The sequence below is a fragment of the Bubalus kerabau genome, chromosome 6 (genome assembly GCF_029407905.1).
Source record: "Bubalus kerabau isolate K-KA32 ecotype Philippines breed swamp buffalo chromosome 6, PCC_UOA_SB_1v2, whole genome shotgun sequence".
NCBI classification, from domain to species: domain Eukaryota; kingdom Metazoa; phylum Chordata; class Mammalia; order Artiodactyla; family Bovidae; genus Bubalus; species Bubalus kerabau.
In genome coordinates this window covers 60,454,139-60,472,563 of record NC_073629.1, presented here as the reverse complement: position 1 = coordinate 60,472,563, position 18,425 = coordinate 60,454,139, and the positions used below count along the sequence as shown (strand labels likewise).

Genomic DNA, 18,425 nt, shown 5'->3' with positions numbered 1-18,425 from the left:
CAAGAATGGCTTGCAGAATCGATACCTTTGTTTATATAGTAGCTTCATAGTTCCATGGAAGCTTATTTGAATTTTTTTTAATCACATCAGAATTTTTTTTACCTTTAAGTTATATTAGAGAGAAAGTAAAAAACATGTATTTGTACTTTTTTTTTGTCCTTCTAGAGATTTTGATGATTTATAATTAATCCTTACTATGTAGCAAGTTGGTAATGAGAAATTGCAAATATCTTCAAGGTAATGAACTGTTGAATATTGAAATAGGAGTACATTATTAAAATTTACCAAGCAACAAAAGTGTGCTGTTCATTCTACTTGCCCTATTCTTTTAAATTGCAGTCTCCTAAGGCCTTTTGGAAATCATTTTTATGCATTTCATGGATCTTTTAATTAAACATTCAATGAGGAATGAGGACAGCACTGGATTAGTACACTAGCCCCTATTTCTACAAATAGAGGGTATTTAGTAAATGTGTCACAAATAATGAATGTCATGGGCTTTTAATAATGAAAAGTTGTGTTTGAGCTGTACCCTCAACATTTAAAAAAATGTGTGGGGCTTATAACACTTTCTGAGACACATTTTAAAATCTAGCAATTGAAGGTAATATCAGGAACTATGATTTCTTTTGGAGAAACAAATAAAATGCTGTTAACATTTTTCTTTATTGTGATGTCACAAAATAATAGGATCATAGTGCACAGTGAGAAGGAAACAGCAACCCACTCCAGTATTCATGCCTGGAAAATCCCATGGACCGAGGAGCCTGGTGGGCAACAATCCATGGGGTCGCAAAGAGTCGGACACGACTGAGCGACTTCTGTGTGTGCACAGTGAAATGAAGTACAAACTTTGTAGCCATTCAAATAATAGATGTGATATAAGAAATACTTAAAGAGTTACTGTTCATTAATCAAGCATTCTTTCACTTTCTATTTCATATCCCAGAATATCATAGACAAAATAATTGTATATATATAGTGATGAGTATGATAGGCATGGAGTTCTGGTTTCCTATTATGAAATGTTTTGATGTAGAGGAGAAAATAAGGATACAACAGAAACAGAGGAATCCTTTTGTTTCAAAATTCCAAGGTTTATTTTTGGTGGAAACACAGATTTTTATTCATTTATAGTGTGAGTTATGGAAGGCACTTTGACAGTATGCAGTTTTCGTGCAAACTACATTCTTCATGCTACTTAGAACAGTTTACTTGCATGATTTGTTTGATAAGAAAAAAGAATGTAATATCTCCTGCTGATAAGCTCTCTGAATATGCTTGTTTCAAAAGTTCTATTTAGGAAATAAGATAAGCACAGAAACTACATTTAATTTTATTAAAAATTACGTTTCTGAACTATTGAGTAAAGATTATAATGATCAATTTAGGCATATATGAAATGTAACAATTTTAATACAAGTTTCTTTATTCTTCAGTGACATTAAATTTAAGAAGAAACAAAAAATAAAGGCCATATAGTGGTTTCCAGGTGCCTTAAATGTGTTTTATCTTTTACTACTAAAGTAACAGGAATTCCTGTTTGATAACATAAATATTTAACAGCTGATTCCATGAACATATAAGTACATGAAGTTCAAAACAAAAACATAAAGGAATTCTTTTTATTCTGACTCAGAATGAAGGGGAATATTGACATTCCACTGAGTTTTCTTTCTAGCAAATTTGTTATGGTTAGCTTCTAAATCTTTGTTTGATCATAAATGGTGTGTTGAGTTATACAATGCTGAACTTGATGGAAGTTTTGCACATTTTAAATGTTGGACTTTATATATTTAATGTCTAATTGCAACAGTTTAAGCACTGAATAGATGAATACCATCAAATACTTTACATATTCTTTCCTGTGAATTGATGGGTTATTTCTCTGGCAGATACAAATCCATATTAGTGAAGTTTAGATAAAAATACTGTATTGAACAAATGAGCAATTTTGTATATGGATTTTTTTCAGATAGAATCAGAGCTAAGTTCAGTTCAGTTCAGTTGCTCAGTCATGTCCAACTCTTTGCGACCCCATGAACCACAGCACGCCAGGACTCCCTGTCCATCACCAACTCCCAGGGTTTACCCAAATTCATGTCCATAGAGTTGGTGATACCATCCAACCATCTCATCCTCTGTCATCCCCTTCTCCTCCCGCCCTCAATCTTTCCCAGCATCAGGGTCTTTTCAAATGAGTCAGCTCTTCGCATCAGGTGGCTAAAGTATTGGAGTTTCAGCTTCAACATCAGTCCTTCCAGTGAACATTCAGGACTGATCTCCTTTAGGAGGACTGGTTGATATCCTTGCAGTTCAAGGGATTCTCAAGAGTCTTCTCCAACACCACAGTTCAAAAGCATCAATTCTTCAGCGCTCAGCCTTCTTTATAGTCCAACTCTCACATCCATACATGACTGCTGGAAAAACCATAGCCTTGACTAGACAGACCTTTGTTGGCAAAGTAATGTCTCTGCTTTTTAATATGCTGTCTAGATTGGTCATAACTTTCCTTCCAAGAAGTAAGTGTCTTTTAATTTCATGGCTGCAGTCACCTTTTCCTCCTCTGAGTCTCAAAATTCATTCTTCAATATACTTGAAGGCTCCATCTTCTTCTTAATGCTAATTTCTTCTTTAGTGCTAAACTCCCACAGAAAGTTACTTATACACTTTTAAGCTACTATTTCATTGTTCCTTGACTACTATGTTCTCTGTATGTTTGCCCTTTCTGCTCTTGTTTTTGAGGGTAATAATTTAATCTTATTTTTCCCATAGCCTAGTTTTCAGGCTATAATACTGTAAATCCTCAAAAAATTAACTACTACCAAGAGGCAGTGGAATATTGCAGATGAAAAAAAGTAGATGAAAAGATAATGTGGGAGGTCTTTTAGCTTAGAAGTTACAAAGATACAGATATAGTACACTAAAGCAGCTGTCTCCAACCTTTTAGGCACCAGGGAAGACAGTTTTTCCACAGACTGGGAGAAGGATGATTGAAGTGCATTACACTGACTGTGCACTTTATTTCTATTATTATTACATCAGCTCCACCTCAAATTATCATGCATTAGATCCCTGCACTAAAGCATGGGAGTAAACTGTCTTAAAGACTGAATGAACTTTGGAAAGTTAAAGCTGCATAAACTGGTCTATTATAACTGCTTTAGCTCTTTGTATATTCTATTCCATTATCAAGATAATGGGTATAATTCCCTGTGCTGTACATTAAATCCTTGTTGCTTCTGTACTTTATAAATAGTAATTTGCATATGTTAATCTCATACCATTAATTTGTGCCCACCCTTTCCCTCTCTACTTTGGTAACCACAAGTTTATTTTCAATGTCTGTGAGTTGGTTTTCTATGTCTGTGAGTCTGTTTCTGTCTGTGAGTCATATTTGTCTTTCTCTAACTTATTTCATTAAGCATAATATTCTCTAGGGCCATCCACGCTACTGAAAATGGCAGTATTTCATTATTTTTAGTAGCTGAGTATTATGTATGTATATATTTATATATATATTTATATACACATGTACACCTACATATATATACACACACACATACATATATACATTCACACATATATACACACATTCATATACCATACCTTCTAGTTGTCTATTGATGGACATTTGGGTTGCTTCCATGTCTTGGCTATTGTAAATAGTGCTGCTATGAAGGTTGGGGTGCATGTATCTTTTTGAATTATTATTTTAATTTTTTTGGATATATATACCCTAGAGTGGAATTGCTGGATCATATGGTAGTTACTGTTCCCCCTAGTGGCTGCACCAATTTACATGCCCATCAACAGTTTATGAGACTTTCCTTTTCTCCATATCTTCTCCAACATTTGTTATTTGTACATTTTGGATTATAGCCATTCTGTGAGGCATGAGGTGATAGCTTTGTGTGGTTTTGATTTTTGCATTTCTCTTAATAATTAGCTATGCAGAACTAACACTTTTGGGCACTATGTGAACATGATAACGAGTAGTCAGACAATGGAATCCCATTATAACAACAATGTAAGGTGTTTCTTCTACTTGGAATTTCCTTTTCCTACTACTGCCAATGATGGGGATATATCCTACTTTAAGCCTCTGCTCACATACTATCTCTGTAACAAAATCACTGAAGCATTCTGTTCCTCTGACGTTTATCCTTTTTAGAATTCATGATCTCTTCGTGTGTTCTATAACATCTATACTCACTTCTGTTATGCTTTATTATATAGTATTAAAATTATATTACATTAGTCCTCAAGTTTGATTTGATTTTAAACTATTTGATTTTAAACTCCTAAAAGGCATAGAATTTGTCAGTTTGTTTTTGTATTGCCAGCGTATTTCTCAGTTAATGTTGAATTGTTTGTTAGACCAACATTAAATATCACTACAGTCTTATAGTAACAAGCTTTCTCTAAAAAATTGTTCTATTGTGATCTTCGTAATCTACATGGTTATAGAAGGAAGACTGAGTATATAATATTATATAGTGTCTTGCTCAAGTTTCATCCCAGTCTAGTAGCATTAGCATCACCCAGGAGCCTGTTAAAAATCAGGCCCAGATCTAGATCTAGTGAGTCAGAATCTGAACTTTAATAAGATTACCTAGCTGATTGATATGCACATTAAAGTTTGAGAAACACTTTTTCCCTAATAACATTTTAATCTGATTACAAATATTATGCCTTCATTGGAGAAAATTTGCAAACTGTAGAAAATAACAAAGTAAAAAATCGCATGCAATCCCACCAAAAGATAACCTTGTTCTATGTATATCTGTTTTATGCATAGGTACACAAATTTCCACTGTAAATTGGAATCTCTCGATACATATGTCATAACATTTTGCCTTATCATAGAGATTGTTCTACAGTACAAATGACTTTTTTGTGTTCAGTCTTAAGGATGTACCACAATTTATACCATCACTAGCTATCTAGACTTTTTAATTTTTTGCTGTTTTATAAAAACTGCTGTGATAAACATCTTTGTAGCTAAATCTTTGTGCATATCATTATATTTATATTTTACAGAACAAATGTAGAGAACTGTTATAACCATTTTAAGACTTTTGTATTAAATTCTGTCCCAGATACACATGTACTGTATTCTTTCAGAATTAAATTTGTTTCAAATTGGTTGCATCCCAATACAAAATAAAAAGTTTGAAGTTTATAAAAAAAAAGTGCTAAATGCAAAGAAAGATTATTAAAAGCAGCAAAGGAAAAGCAACAAGTAACATACAAGGGAAAACCCATATGATTAACAGTGGATCTTTCAGCAGAAACTCTGCAGGCCAGAAGGGAATGGCAACATATATTTAAAGTACTGAAAGAGAAAAATCTACCACCAAGATTACTATACCTGGCAAAGATCTCATTCAAAATTGATGGAGAAATCAAAAGCTTTACAGACAAGCAAAAGTTAAGAAAACTTAGCACCACCAAACCAGCCTTGCAGCATATACTAAAGGGACTTACATAGCCAGTAAACACAAGAGAAAGGAAAGAACTGCAAAAGTAAACCCAAAACAATCGAGAAAATGCCAGTAGTAACATATATCAATAATTATCTTAAATGTAAACAGATTAAATGCACCAACCAAAGATACAGACTGACTGGATATAAAAACAAGACCCATATATATATACATGCTGCCTACTGGAGACTCACTTCAGAACTAGAGACACATACAGACTGAAAGTAAAAGGATGGAAAAGATCTTACATGCAAATGGAAAGCAAAGGAAAGCTGGAGTGACAGTCCTTATTTCAGACAAAATAGACTTTAAAGAATATTATAAGAGACAAGGACAGTACATAATGATCAATCCAAGAAGAAGACATAACAATTGTAAATATTTATGTACCCAACAAAGGAGCACCTCAATACATAAGGGAAACACTAACAGGCATAAGAGGGGAAATTGACAGTAACAAAATAATAGTAGTGGACTTTAACACCCCACTTACACCATTGGACAGATAATCAAAACAAAGAATAAGGAAACAGAAACCTTAAATGAAACATTAGACCATATGGACCTAATGCATATCTTCAGGACTTTCCACCCAAATGCAGAAGAATACACTTTCTTCTGAAGTGCACATGGAACATTCTCCAGGAGAGACCACATCTTGGGCCACAAATCAAGCCTCAATAAATTTAAGAAAATTGAAATTGTATCATATATCTTCTCTGACCACAATGCTGTGAGACTAGATATCAACTGCATGAAAAAAAAAAGAAAACTGCAATAAATAAAAACTTATGGATATTAAACAATACATTACTAAAGGTTACTGAAGAAATAATACAGGAAATCAAAAGATTCCTAGAAACAAATGACAATGAAAACACGATGACCCAAAACTTAAGGGATTCAGCAAAAGCAGTTCTAAGAGGAAAGTTTATAGCAATACAGTAATTCATTAAGAAACAAGAAAAGCATTGAATAGACAACCTAACTCTACATCTAAAGCAGCTGGAAAAAGAAGAACAAAAAAATCCCAAAGTCAGCAGAAGGAAAGAAATCATAAAGATTAGAGCAGAAATAAATGAAAAAAAAAAAAAAAAGAATACCTAAGATTAACAGATAGCAAAGATTAATAAAACTAAAAGCTGTTTCCTTGAGAAGATAAACAAAATTAACAAACCACTAGTCAGACTCATCAAGAAAAAAAAAGGAGAAAGATCAAATCAACAAAATTAGAAATGAAAAAGGAGAGGTTACAACAGAAAACACAGAAGTATAATGGACCATAAGAGAATATGAGGCAACCTAGAGGACAATCTAGAGGAAATGGACAGATTCTTAAAATAGGTCAGCCTCCCAAGACTGAACTGGGAAGGAAATAGAAATTATGAACAACCCAGTTACAAACACTGAAATCGAAACAGTGATCAAAAATCTCCCCAAAAAACAAAAGGCCAGGGCCAGATGGCTTCCCAGGGAAATTCTATCAAACATTTAGAGAAGAGCTAATGCCTATTTTTCTGAAACTCTTCCAAAAAATTGCAGAGGAAGGAACATCTCCAAACTCATTCTATGAGGCCACCATCACCCTGATAACAAACCAGACAAAGACAACACAAAAAAAGAAAACTGCAGGCCAATATCACTGATGAGCATAGACGCAAAAATCCTTAACAAAATTCTAGCAAGCAGAATTCAGCGACACATTAAAAAGCTCATATACCATGGTCAAGTCAGGTTTATTCCAAGGATGCAAGGATTCTTCAATATATACAAATCAATCAATGTGATACATCATATTAGCAAATTCAAAGATAAAAACCATATGATCATCTCAATAGATGCAGGAAAGGCCTTCAACAGAATTCAGCATCCATTTATGATAAAAACACTTCAAAAATGGGCATAGAAGGAACCTACCTCAACATAGTAAGGCCATATATGAAAAGCCCACAGCAAACATTGTTCTCAGTGGTGAAAAACTGAAAACGTTCCCTCTGAGATCAGGAACAAGACAAGGGTGTCCAGTCTCACCACTATTATTCAACATAGTTTTGGAAGCCCTAGCTATGGCAATTAGAGAAGAAAAAGAAATAAAAGGAGTCCATATCAGAAAAGAAGAAGTAAAACTCTCACTGTTTGCAGATGACATGGTACTATAAATAGAAACCCAACAGAAACTATCAGAAAATTACTAGAGCTAATCAGTGAATTCAGCAAAGTTGCAGGATACAAGGTCAATACACAGAAATCACTTGCATTCCTATACTAACAATGAAAAATCAGAGAAATTAAGGAATCAATCCCATTCATCATTGCAACAAAAAGAATAGAATACCTAGGAATAAACCTACCTAAGGAGACAAAAGACTGTATACAGAAAAATGATAAGACACTGATGAAAGAAATCAAAGATGACATAAACAGATGGAGAGATATTCCATGTTCCTGTGTAGGAAGAAACAACATTGTGAAAATGACTGCACTACCAAATGCAGTCTACAGACTCAACGTGATTCCTATCAAATTACCAATGGCATTTTTCACAGAACTAGAACAAAAAATTTCACAGTTCACATGGAAACACAAAAGATCCCGAATAGCCAAAGCAGTCTTGAGAAAGAAGAATGGAGCTGGAGGAATCAACTTTCTTGACTTTGGTCTATACTACAAAGCTATAGTCATCAAGACGGTATGGTACTGGCACAAAAACAGAAATATAGACCAATGGAACAAGATAGAGGACCCTGAGATAAACCCACGCACTTATGGGTACCTTATTTTTGACAAAGGAGACAAGAATATGCAATGAGGCAAAGACAGCAGCTTCAATAAGTGGTGCTGGGAAAACTGGACAGCTGTGTGCAAAAGAATGAAATTAGAACACTACCTAACATCACACACAAAGATAAACTCAAAATGGATTAAAGATCTGCATGTAAGACCAGAAACTATAAAACTCTTAGAGGAAAACATAGGTAGAACACTCGATGACATAAAGCAAGATCTTCTATGACCCACCTCCTACAGTAATGGAAATAAAAACAACAATAAACAAGTGGGACCTAATTAAACTTAAAAGCTTTTGCAAAGCAAAGGAAACTACAAACAAGGTGAAAAGACAGCCCTCATTATGGGAGAAAATAATAGCAAGGGAAGCAACTGACAAAGAATTAATTTCCAAAATATATAGCAAGCTCATACAACTCAATACCAGAAAAGCAAACAATCCAATCAAACAGTGGGAAAGGGACCCGAAGGGAAATTTCTCCAAAGAAGACCTGCAGATGGCTAACAAGCCCATGAAAAGATGCTCAGCATCACTCATTATTATAGAAATGCAAATTAAAACTACAATGAGATACCATCTCACACCAGTCAGAACAGCCATCATCAAAAAATCTACAAACAATAAATGCTGAAGAGGATGCAAAGAAAAGGGAACACTCTTGCATTTCTGGTGGGAATGTAAACTGAAACAGCCACTATGGAAGATGGTATAGAGATTCCTTAAAAAGCTAGGAATAAAATCACCATATGACCCAGCAATCCCACTCCTAGGCTTATACCCTGAGGAAATCAAAATTGAAAAAGACACATGTACCCCAGTGTTCATTGCAGCACTATTTACAACAGCTAGAACAGGGAAGCAACCTAGACGTCCATTGACAGATGAATGGATAAAAAAGCTGTGGTACATACATACAATGAAGTACTGCTGCTGCTGCTAAGGCGCTTCAGTCGTGTCCGACTCTGTGCTACCCCATAGACGGCAGCCCACCAGGCTCCCCCGTCCCTGGGATTCTCCAGGCAAGAACACTGGAGTGGGTTGCCATTTCCTTTTCCAATGCATGAAAGTGAAGTCGCTCAGTTGTGTCCGACTCTTCGCGACCCCATGGACTTCAGCCTACCAGGCTCCTCCGTCCATGGGATTTTCCAGGCAAGAGTAGTGGAGTGGGATGCCATTGCCTTCTCCACAATGAAGTACTACTCAGCCATAAAAAGGAACACATTTGAGTCAGTTCTAACAAGGTGGATGAACCTAGAGCCTATTACACAGAGTGAAGTATACTGACATATATATGGAATCTAGAAAGATGGTACTAATGAACTTATTTTCAGGGCAACAGTGGAGAAACATAGAGAACAGACCATGGACACGAGGGTAGGGGAGGAGGGAGAACAGGACATATGTGGAGAGAGTAACATGGAAATGTACAATACCATATGTAAAATAGATAGCCTGTGGGAATTTGCTGTATGACTTAGGGAGCTCAAACAGGGACTCTGGCAGGATGAAGGTTGGGATGAAGAGGGAGATGGGAGGGAGGTTCAGGAGGGAGAGGATATGAGTGTACCTATGGCTCATTTTTGTTGATGTATGACAGAAAACCACAAAATTCTGTAAAACAATAATCTTTCAATTAAAATTTTTTTAATGCTAAATGACTAATTTTTTTCAGTATTCAGAGAAGACATGTTTAAATTCTGTAGTATAATTTTCTGGTACATGGTGTGCTTTGTTTTCTTTTTTATGTTAGTGTTTTGTTTGTTTGTTTTTTTATTTATTTATTTTAATTTTATTTTATTTTTTAAACTTTACATAATTGTATTAGTTTTGCCAAAAACTTTCCTCCTTTTCAAAACTGGTCAATTATTAGCAAATGGTCTGAGAGACATGTTTTAGTTGTTGAATAGAGCATTATCTTTGGTAATCAACATATGATAATTGCTTGGGTTGGAGATTCATTCGTATTATACAGTATATTTTCTAGTTCTGATTGTGCAAAATAGTGATTCATACCACTCCACTCCCACGTTTCCAGGGTAGAATATTGTCATATACATTATTACACGTGTATAATTACATGGATAATATATAATTACATGTATAATACATTATTACATGTATATGACAATATTATTATGACTAACAATACATTATTACATGTATACATGCAACATTTATTTACTATCTGTCAGGCATCATTCTAGGTACATTGCATATATTAGTTTATGTAATGCTTTAAAAAAAAAACCAATAAAATAGATTCTATTATTATTAACATCTTACAGATGAAGAGACTGAAATACATTGAGGTAAAGTAGTTTTCTCAAGGTAACATAACTAACAAGATAAAATCTGAACCCAGACAGTCTGAATCCAGGGCCCATATTCTTGATCACTGTTCTGTAAAATCTTTCTGTAAGTTTATAAGAAAAATGCAGCCATCATTACAGTTCAGCTTTAGAACATTTTCATTACTGCCAACAGTTCTTTTGTACTCTTTTGCAATCAATTGCACTTTCACCTCAGCCTCAGACAAACACTGATCATGGGCTTCCCTCATAACCCAGTTGGTAAAGAATCCGCCTGCAATGCGGGAGACCCCAGTTCAATTCCTGTGAAGATCTGCTGGAGAAGGGATAGGCTACCCCCTCCAGTATTCTTGGGCTTTCCTTGTGGCTCAGCTGGCAAGGAATCTGCCTGCAATGCGAGAGATGTGGGTTTGATCCCTGGTTGGAAGATCCCCTGGAGAAGGGAAAGGCTATCCACTCCAGTATTCTGGCCTGGAGAATTCCATGGACTGTATAGTCCATAGGGTCCCAAAGAGTCAGACACAACTGAGCGACTTTCACTTTCATGGATTTCCTTTTCTGACTGTTTTATAAAACTGGAATTAGACAGTATATATAATCTATTGTTTCTGGTTTCTTGAACTTATAATAATGCTTTTGAGGTTTGTCCATGTTATGGAATATATCAATAGTTGGTTCCTTTTTATTTATGATACTGTGTTGTGTGGATATAACATCTGTTTATCTGTTTTTCTGTTTATCTGTTCAGCAACTGATGAACATTAGGACTGTTTTCAGTTTGGGGTTTATTTGGATAGTGTTGCTGTATCTATCTGCATGCAAGACTGGGTGGACATATGCTTTCATTCCTCTTGTGTTGATATCTAGAAGCATTACTGGGTTATATGGTAAATTTATGTTTCTCTTTTTAAGAAAATTCTGAATTATTTTTCTAAGAAGCTTAATATTTTATATTCCCATCAACAATGTTAGGAGGGTTACAGTTTCTTCACATTATTATTAAAAACACTTGGTATCATCAGTCATTTTTGTTTTAGCTATTCTGTTGTGTGTGAATTAGCAGTTAATTATGGTTTCAGTTTGTATTTTTCCAAGGATTCATGATCATGAGCATTTTTTCATGTTCTTATAAACCACTGGTGTATCTACTTTGGAAAAATATATATTCAAATCTGTTGCCCAATTGAGGGTGTTTTTTCCTATTTCAACTCTTTAAAGTTCTTTATAAATTCTGAACACAAGTTATTTGCCAAATAGATAACTTGCAATTATTTTCTCCTCATTGGTGGCATGTCTTAAAGTTGTGGTGCACAGGCTTAGTTGCTCTGAGGCATGTGGGACACAGTTCCCTGACCAGGGATCGAATCTACATCCCCTGCATTGCAAGGCAGATTCTTAACCACTGGCCCATCAGGGAAATCCCCTTGTCATCTTCTTAAAAGATATCCTTGAAGAGCAAAAGTTTGTAATTTTAATGAAGTACAGTTTATAATTTTTTCTCTTGATGGTACTGTTGGTACCAAATATTAAGAAATCTTTATCCAAAAAAAAAAAAATCTGTCTCTAACCCAAGGTAATAGAGATATTTTTTCTATGCTTTCATTTGGAAATTCATTTTTTGAGTTGTTTTGTATATGGTGTGAGGTATGGAGTGGAGTTTGGGGTTTTGTTTTTATTTTTCTTTTTTTTACTCACATAGATATCCAATTTTTACTGCATTTGTTGAAAATACTTTTTTCTCCATTAGTCATCTTGGTACCTTTTATCAAAAGTCAATTGACCATAAATGGAGGGATTCACTTTTGAATTTTCAATGTTTTCCAAGTGATCAATATATATCTGTGCTATGCTGATATCACTGTCTTCGTTACTGTAACTTTAAACAATGTTTTGAAATCAAAAAGTGTAGGTCCTCAAGCTTTGTTTTTCCAAAATTTTTTGGCTGTTCTGGGTCCTTTACATTTGCATATAAATTTTAATGTCAGCCTGTCAGTTTCTAAAGACCTGCTGGGATTTTCATAGACATTTCATTCAGTCTGTGGATTAATTTGTGGAGAATCCTCTCTTAAAAATACTGAGTCTTACAACCTATGAAAATGAAATAACTATTTATTTAGAAGTTCTTTAATTTCTGTGAAATGTTTTCTTTTTAATTTTTTTTTTTAGTGAACAAGTCATGTTAAAGTGGATTCCTGAATAGTTTTTTTCTGTTAATACCATTGTGAATGGAGCTGTTCTTTTAATTTCATTTTTGGATTATTTGTTCCTAGTATATTAAAATACTATTGATTTTTATATATTGTATCCTGTGATATCGATTACCTTATTTATTAGTTCTTTATAGATTCTAAAGAATTTTATACATATAGAATAATGTTATCCACAAAAACAGACAGTTTTCTTTCTTGTCTATTTGTATACCTTTATTATTTTTTTTCTTTAATATCTTTTTAAAATATCTTTTTCTTACCCTGTTGTACTGGGTAGAACCTTTAGTACAAAGTTGCATAGAAGTGGTGAGTTCAGACATCTTTGCTTTATTCCTGTTCTTAGGAAAAACATTCCATCTTTCACATTTATCTTTCTTTATATATAATCTAAGTCATAGGGTTCCCCTCCCCACCTCACCCCCATACTCACCCTTTATCAGCTTGAGGAAATTCCCTTCTAGTCACAGTTTGTTGAGAGGTTTTATCACAGGTATTGGATTTTGTGGAATGATTCTGCTATATACAATGAGATGTTATGTAGTTTTGTCTTTTATTCTATTATTATTTTATTCTATTCCATTAATTAATTTTCAGTATTGAAACAACCTTGTCTTCCTGGGATAAATCCTATATGGCCCTGGTGTATAGTCTTGTTTATATACTGCTGAATTAGGTTTGCTAAGTTTTTTCTTTTGATCTTTGTCTAGTTTTGGCATAAGGTCTCATAGAATAAGTTGGGAAGAGTTAGATTCTCCTTTATATTCTAAAAAAGTTTGGGTCAGGTTGGTATTATAGCTCTGAATGTTTCATAGAATTCCCCAGTAAAGCCATCTAGACCCAAGCTTTTCTTTGTGGGAAAATGTTTAATTACTGACAGTATTTTTATTTGTTTCTGGGTATTTTTATATTTTCTATTTCTTCTTGAGTTAGTTTTGGTAATTTGTTTCTTTCTGTGAATTTGTTCAGTTTGTCTAAATTATATAGTTTGCATAAAGTTGTTTATAGTATCCTCTTATAATCCTTTTAATTTCTCTGGCATCAATGGTGGTGTCATCTTTTCATTCCTGACCTTGGTAATTAAGTATTTTGTCTTGTTTTGTTTTATCTTTATTTTGGTCAGTCTAGGTAAAAGTTTATCAGTAAGACTTTTGGTCTCTTCATTTTCTCTGTTGTTTTTATGTTCCATTTCATTGAATTTTACTGTGATCTTTTTGGTTTTGGTTTAATTTGCTCACTCTAAGTTTCTTAAAGTGGAAGCTTAAATTAAATTGATTTGAGACCTTTCTTTTTTTTTAATACAGGGATTTAAAGTTGTGAATTTCCTTTTAAGCTATGCTTTATCTATATCCTAAGCACGTTGATTTCTTGTAGGTTTTTTCCATTCAGTTCAAAATATTTTCTAATTCCAAACATATATATATATATACACACACACACGCTGTGTGTGTGTGTGTATTTCTGATTTCCTTTTAGATTTCTTTGTTATTTAAATCCAGTGTTGGTATTTCCAAAATTACTGTCGTTGATTCCTAATTTAATTCTGCTATAATGAAAGATCATATTTTCCATTCCAATTATTTTGAGATTTGTTATATTGCTTAGCATATGATTAAATGGAGAATTTTCATGTCTACCTGAAAAGAATGTATTCTGCTGATGTTAGAAGCTGTGTTTTATAAATGTCATTTTAATTATATAATTCATTTTCTATATTCCATTGATTCTTTTTTTTCCATGAATTATTGAGAGGAATATTTAAATTTTCAACTGTAATTGTGGAATTACTCTGTTCTCCTTTCGATTCTGTCATTTTTGTTTTAGCATTTTGGAGACTCTTGTTCAGTGCATATACATTTTTAATTGTTAAATCTCCCAGAATTATTGGCCCTTTATTATGAAATTTCCTTTTTTTTTTTAACTTTAATAATATTTCTTGTCTTGAAGTCTATTTTGTCTGATACTGATACACGTATACCATCTGTCTTACAGTTACTCTTTATATGGTATATCTTTTTCTCTCCTACCTGCATCCTGTTTTTATATTAAAATCTAAAGTGTGACCATTGTAGACAGCATATATATCTTTTTTATACACTCTGATAATTTCTGCCTTTGATCTGTTTATTCCATTCACATTTAATGTAGTTACTGATATGATTGCATTTACATCTTCCATTGTGTTGTTTGTTTTCTATATGTCTTAGGGCTTTTTGTATTATTGGTCCTCTCTTCCTTCTTTTGTGTTAAACAGATACTTGTAGGAGGCCATTTTAATTCCTCTCTGATTTTTAAACTATATTTTTAAAAGACATTTTCTTAATAGTTGATTTAGGGGTTAAATTATGCATTTTGTCTTATCAGAATCTACCTAATTGGCTTAATTCTAGGAAAATATAGCTGCTTTGATCCAATATAGCTCCATTTCTTCTCCAATATTGTATTAATGACTAATTCTAGTAAAATATTGACTTAATTCTAGTAAAATATAGCTGTGTGCTGTGCTTAGTCACTCAGTCGTGTCCAATTCTTAGGACCCCATAAACTGTAGCCTGCCAGGCTTCTCTGTCCATGGGATTCTCCGAGCAAGAATACTAGAATGGGTTACCATTTCCTTCTCCAAGTAAAATATAGCTACTTTGATGCAGTATAGCTCCATTTTGTGGAGCTATAGTATTGACTTATTCTAGTAAAATATAGTTACTATATTATATGTAATATTAATAATTAATAAATATTAATAATATGTAAAATATGTATATTATATGATCCAGTATAGCTCCATTTCTTCTCCAGCTTTGTGTTATTATTTTCACATGTTGCATTTATATTTTTATGAACCTAGAAATGCAGTGTTACAATGATTGCTTCATACAATTGTAAGATCTTTAAAGAAATTAAGAAAGATAAATGTGTTTATATAGTTTTTTACTTATATATTTACCATTTCTAGTACTCTTTATTTCTTCCTGTCAATTTGAGTATTGTCCAGTGTCTTCTCCTTTCATCTGGGACAACTTCTGTTACCTATTTCTGCTAATAACACATATCTTCAATTGTTGTTTATCTGGAAATATCTTTATTTCACCTTTGTTTTTGTAAGATAGTGTTACTGAATAAAGAATTGTAAAAAGGTTTTTTCTTTTAGCACCTTGAATATGTTATTCCACTGCCTTGCGGCCTCTCTCATTTTTGTGAAGAAGTCAGCATTAATCATGTTGCTTTCCCTTGTATATGGTTAGTCATTTTATCTTGCTGCTTTCAAGATGTTTTCTTTGTCTTTTAACAACTTGAATATGAGGTGTCTCTGTATGAATTTCTTTGTGCTTACCATACTTGGCATTGTTTGAACTTCTTGAATTAAAGGTTAAAGTTTTTCATCAGATTGGGACATTGTCAACCATTATATCTGCAAATATTTTTTCTTTGCCCTTTATCGCTCTCCTTCTAAGCTTCTTATTACATGTATGCTGATACTGTTTATATCCTACAGGATTCTGAGGCTCTGTTCATTTTTTTTTTTTTTCGTGTTTTTTGTTCTCTGTATTCTTCAGACTGGATAATCTCTATTGATTTATCTTCAAGTTCTGACTGAGTCTGAGTCTTTTGACCTCAACCTGTTCTTGGGCTTAAGGAGTGAGTTTTAAAGTCTGAGTTATTGTACTTTCCAAGTCTATAACTTTTATATTTTAAATAGTTTCTCTTTCTATATTGGAATTCTCCTTGTTGTGTCATTGCCATCATATTTTCCTTTAATTCTTTAAATATAATTTCCTTTTATTCTTTTGACATATTTATAATAGCTGTTTTGAAGTCTTGTCTGCTAAATCCTATATCTGGGCCCATTCAGAGACATTTTCTATCTTTTTTCCTTCATTATGTATTACATAATGTTTTTGTCAGAATTTTGACTTTTTAAAATAATATTTCAGCGCAACTCTGCTCTCTGATTATTTTTTCTTACTTGAGGATTGTTTTTATTTATATTGTTTTGTTTTAATACCTTTCTTGGTTGTAATCTATGGACTGTTTTTGCCATATTGTCCAGCTGCTGATTTCTTTACTAAGGATTACACTGTGTCTGCATAGTTGAGTTATTATTCAGTGATTAATCAGAGGTTGTGCACAAACACCATGATCCAGTCTATGCTGATGGGGCTGTTTGTGTGTTGAAGAGCATATTCAATATTCAGGCAGTTTTCAAGTCTTCTGCAGTGAGTTTTAAAGCTTGGGTTACCCCAATGTTCATCGCAGCACTGTTTATAATATCCAGGACATGGAAGCAACCTAGATGTCCATCAGCAGATGAATGGATAAGAAAGCTGTGGTACATATACACAATGGAGTATTACTCAGCCATTAAAAAGAATACATTTGAATCAGTTCTAATGAAGTGGATAAAACTGGAGCCTATTATACAGAGTAAAGTAAGCCAGAAAGAAAAACACCAATACAGTATACTAACGCATATATATGGAATTTAGAAAGATGGTAAGGATAACCCTGTATGCGAGACAGCAAAAGATGTATAGAACAGTCTTTTGGACTCTGTGGGAGAGGGAGAGGGTGGGATGATTTGGGAGAATGGCGTTGAAACATGTATAATATCATGTATGAAACGAGTTGCCAGTCCAGGTTTGATGCACGATACTGGATGCTTGGGGCTGGTGCACTGGGATGACCCAGAGGGATGGTACGGGGAGGGAGTGGGGTTCGGGATGGGGAACACGTGTATACCTGTGGCGGATTCATGTTGATGTATGCCAAAACCAATACAATATTGTAAAGTAATTAACCCCCAATTAAAATAAATAAATTTATATTAAAAAATAATAAATAAAAATAAAGCTTGGGTTATTGTACTTTCAAGTCTGTATCAGCTTAAACTTCCCTTTGGGCCCTCTTGGATCTCTCCTATGGAATAGTTTCCTTGCCAACCTGGGATATATGAAAAGCTTATCTGGGCCTTCTTTGCCTCTCTTGTTTACATTTTTTATATTCACTTTTTTGCTAGACCATCTGTCTACTTGTCACCCCTACTAAGGCCACAATTTCAGACTAGCAAAGCTGGATACTTTCCCTGTTCATTCCCTACAGTTGCTTTTTTTTTTTTAATAGACAGTATCACTTATATGGTTTTTTTTGGCTGCTTCTCCAAATCATGTCAACCCTCTCTGGCAGTAAAGCTCCTGCTTGTCATGGAGCCACACCCTGCACTGACTGAGCTGTGGGGGAACAGGAGCAGCACTAAACAAGAACACCACAGACTCCCACTGTGCTCATGCAGAATTTAGCAGTTTTCCGTGAAGAAATGCTTCTCAGATTGTTGTTTGTGATTATTAGATGTCCAGGACCATGAAGTTATTGCTTTTGATAATTTTGTCCAACTTCATAATTATTTCTTAGAAGATTTGCTGACTTACCTATTCTGTCATCACTAGAAGTCCTGTCTCCCTGGTAACTTTTAAAATGGCATGTTCACTTAAAAAGGAACCATTCTATAGAGCCTTTGTACCATGTTGGTACAAATTTTCAGTCTCTGGAAATCAGAACAGTTGTTAACCATACTATCCACCTTGCTGTACAATCTGTTATCTTAATCCTGTTTAAGGGATTTTATATTTCAACAATA

General features: G+C 33.9%; 1 protein-coding gene across 3 annotated transcripts in view; it reads left to right on the top strand.

Moving 5' to 3' along the window:
- PRKACB (protein kinase cAMP-activated catalytic subunit beta) overlaps window positions 1-18,425 on the top strand; it is a 148,656-nt gene that overhangs the window by 54,268 nt on the left and 75,963 nt on the right. The gene's annotated exons all lie outside the window — the stretch shown is intronic.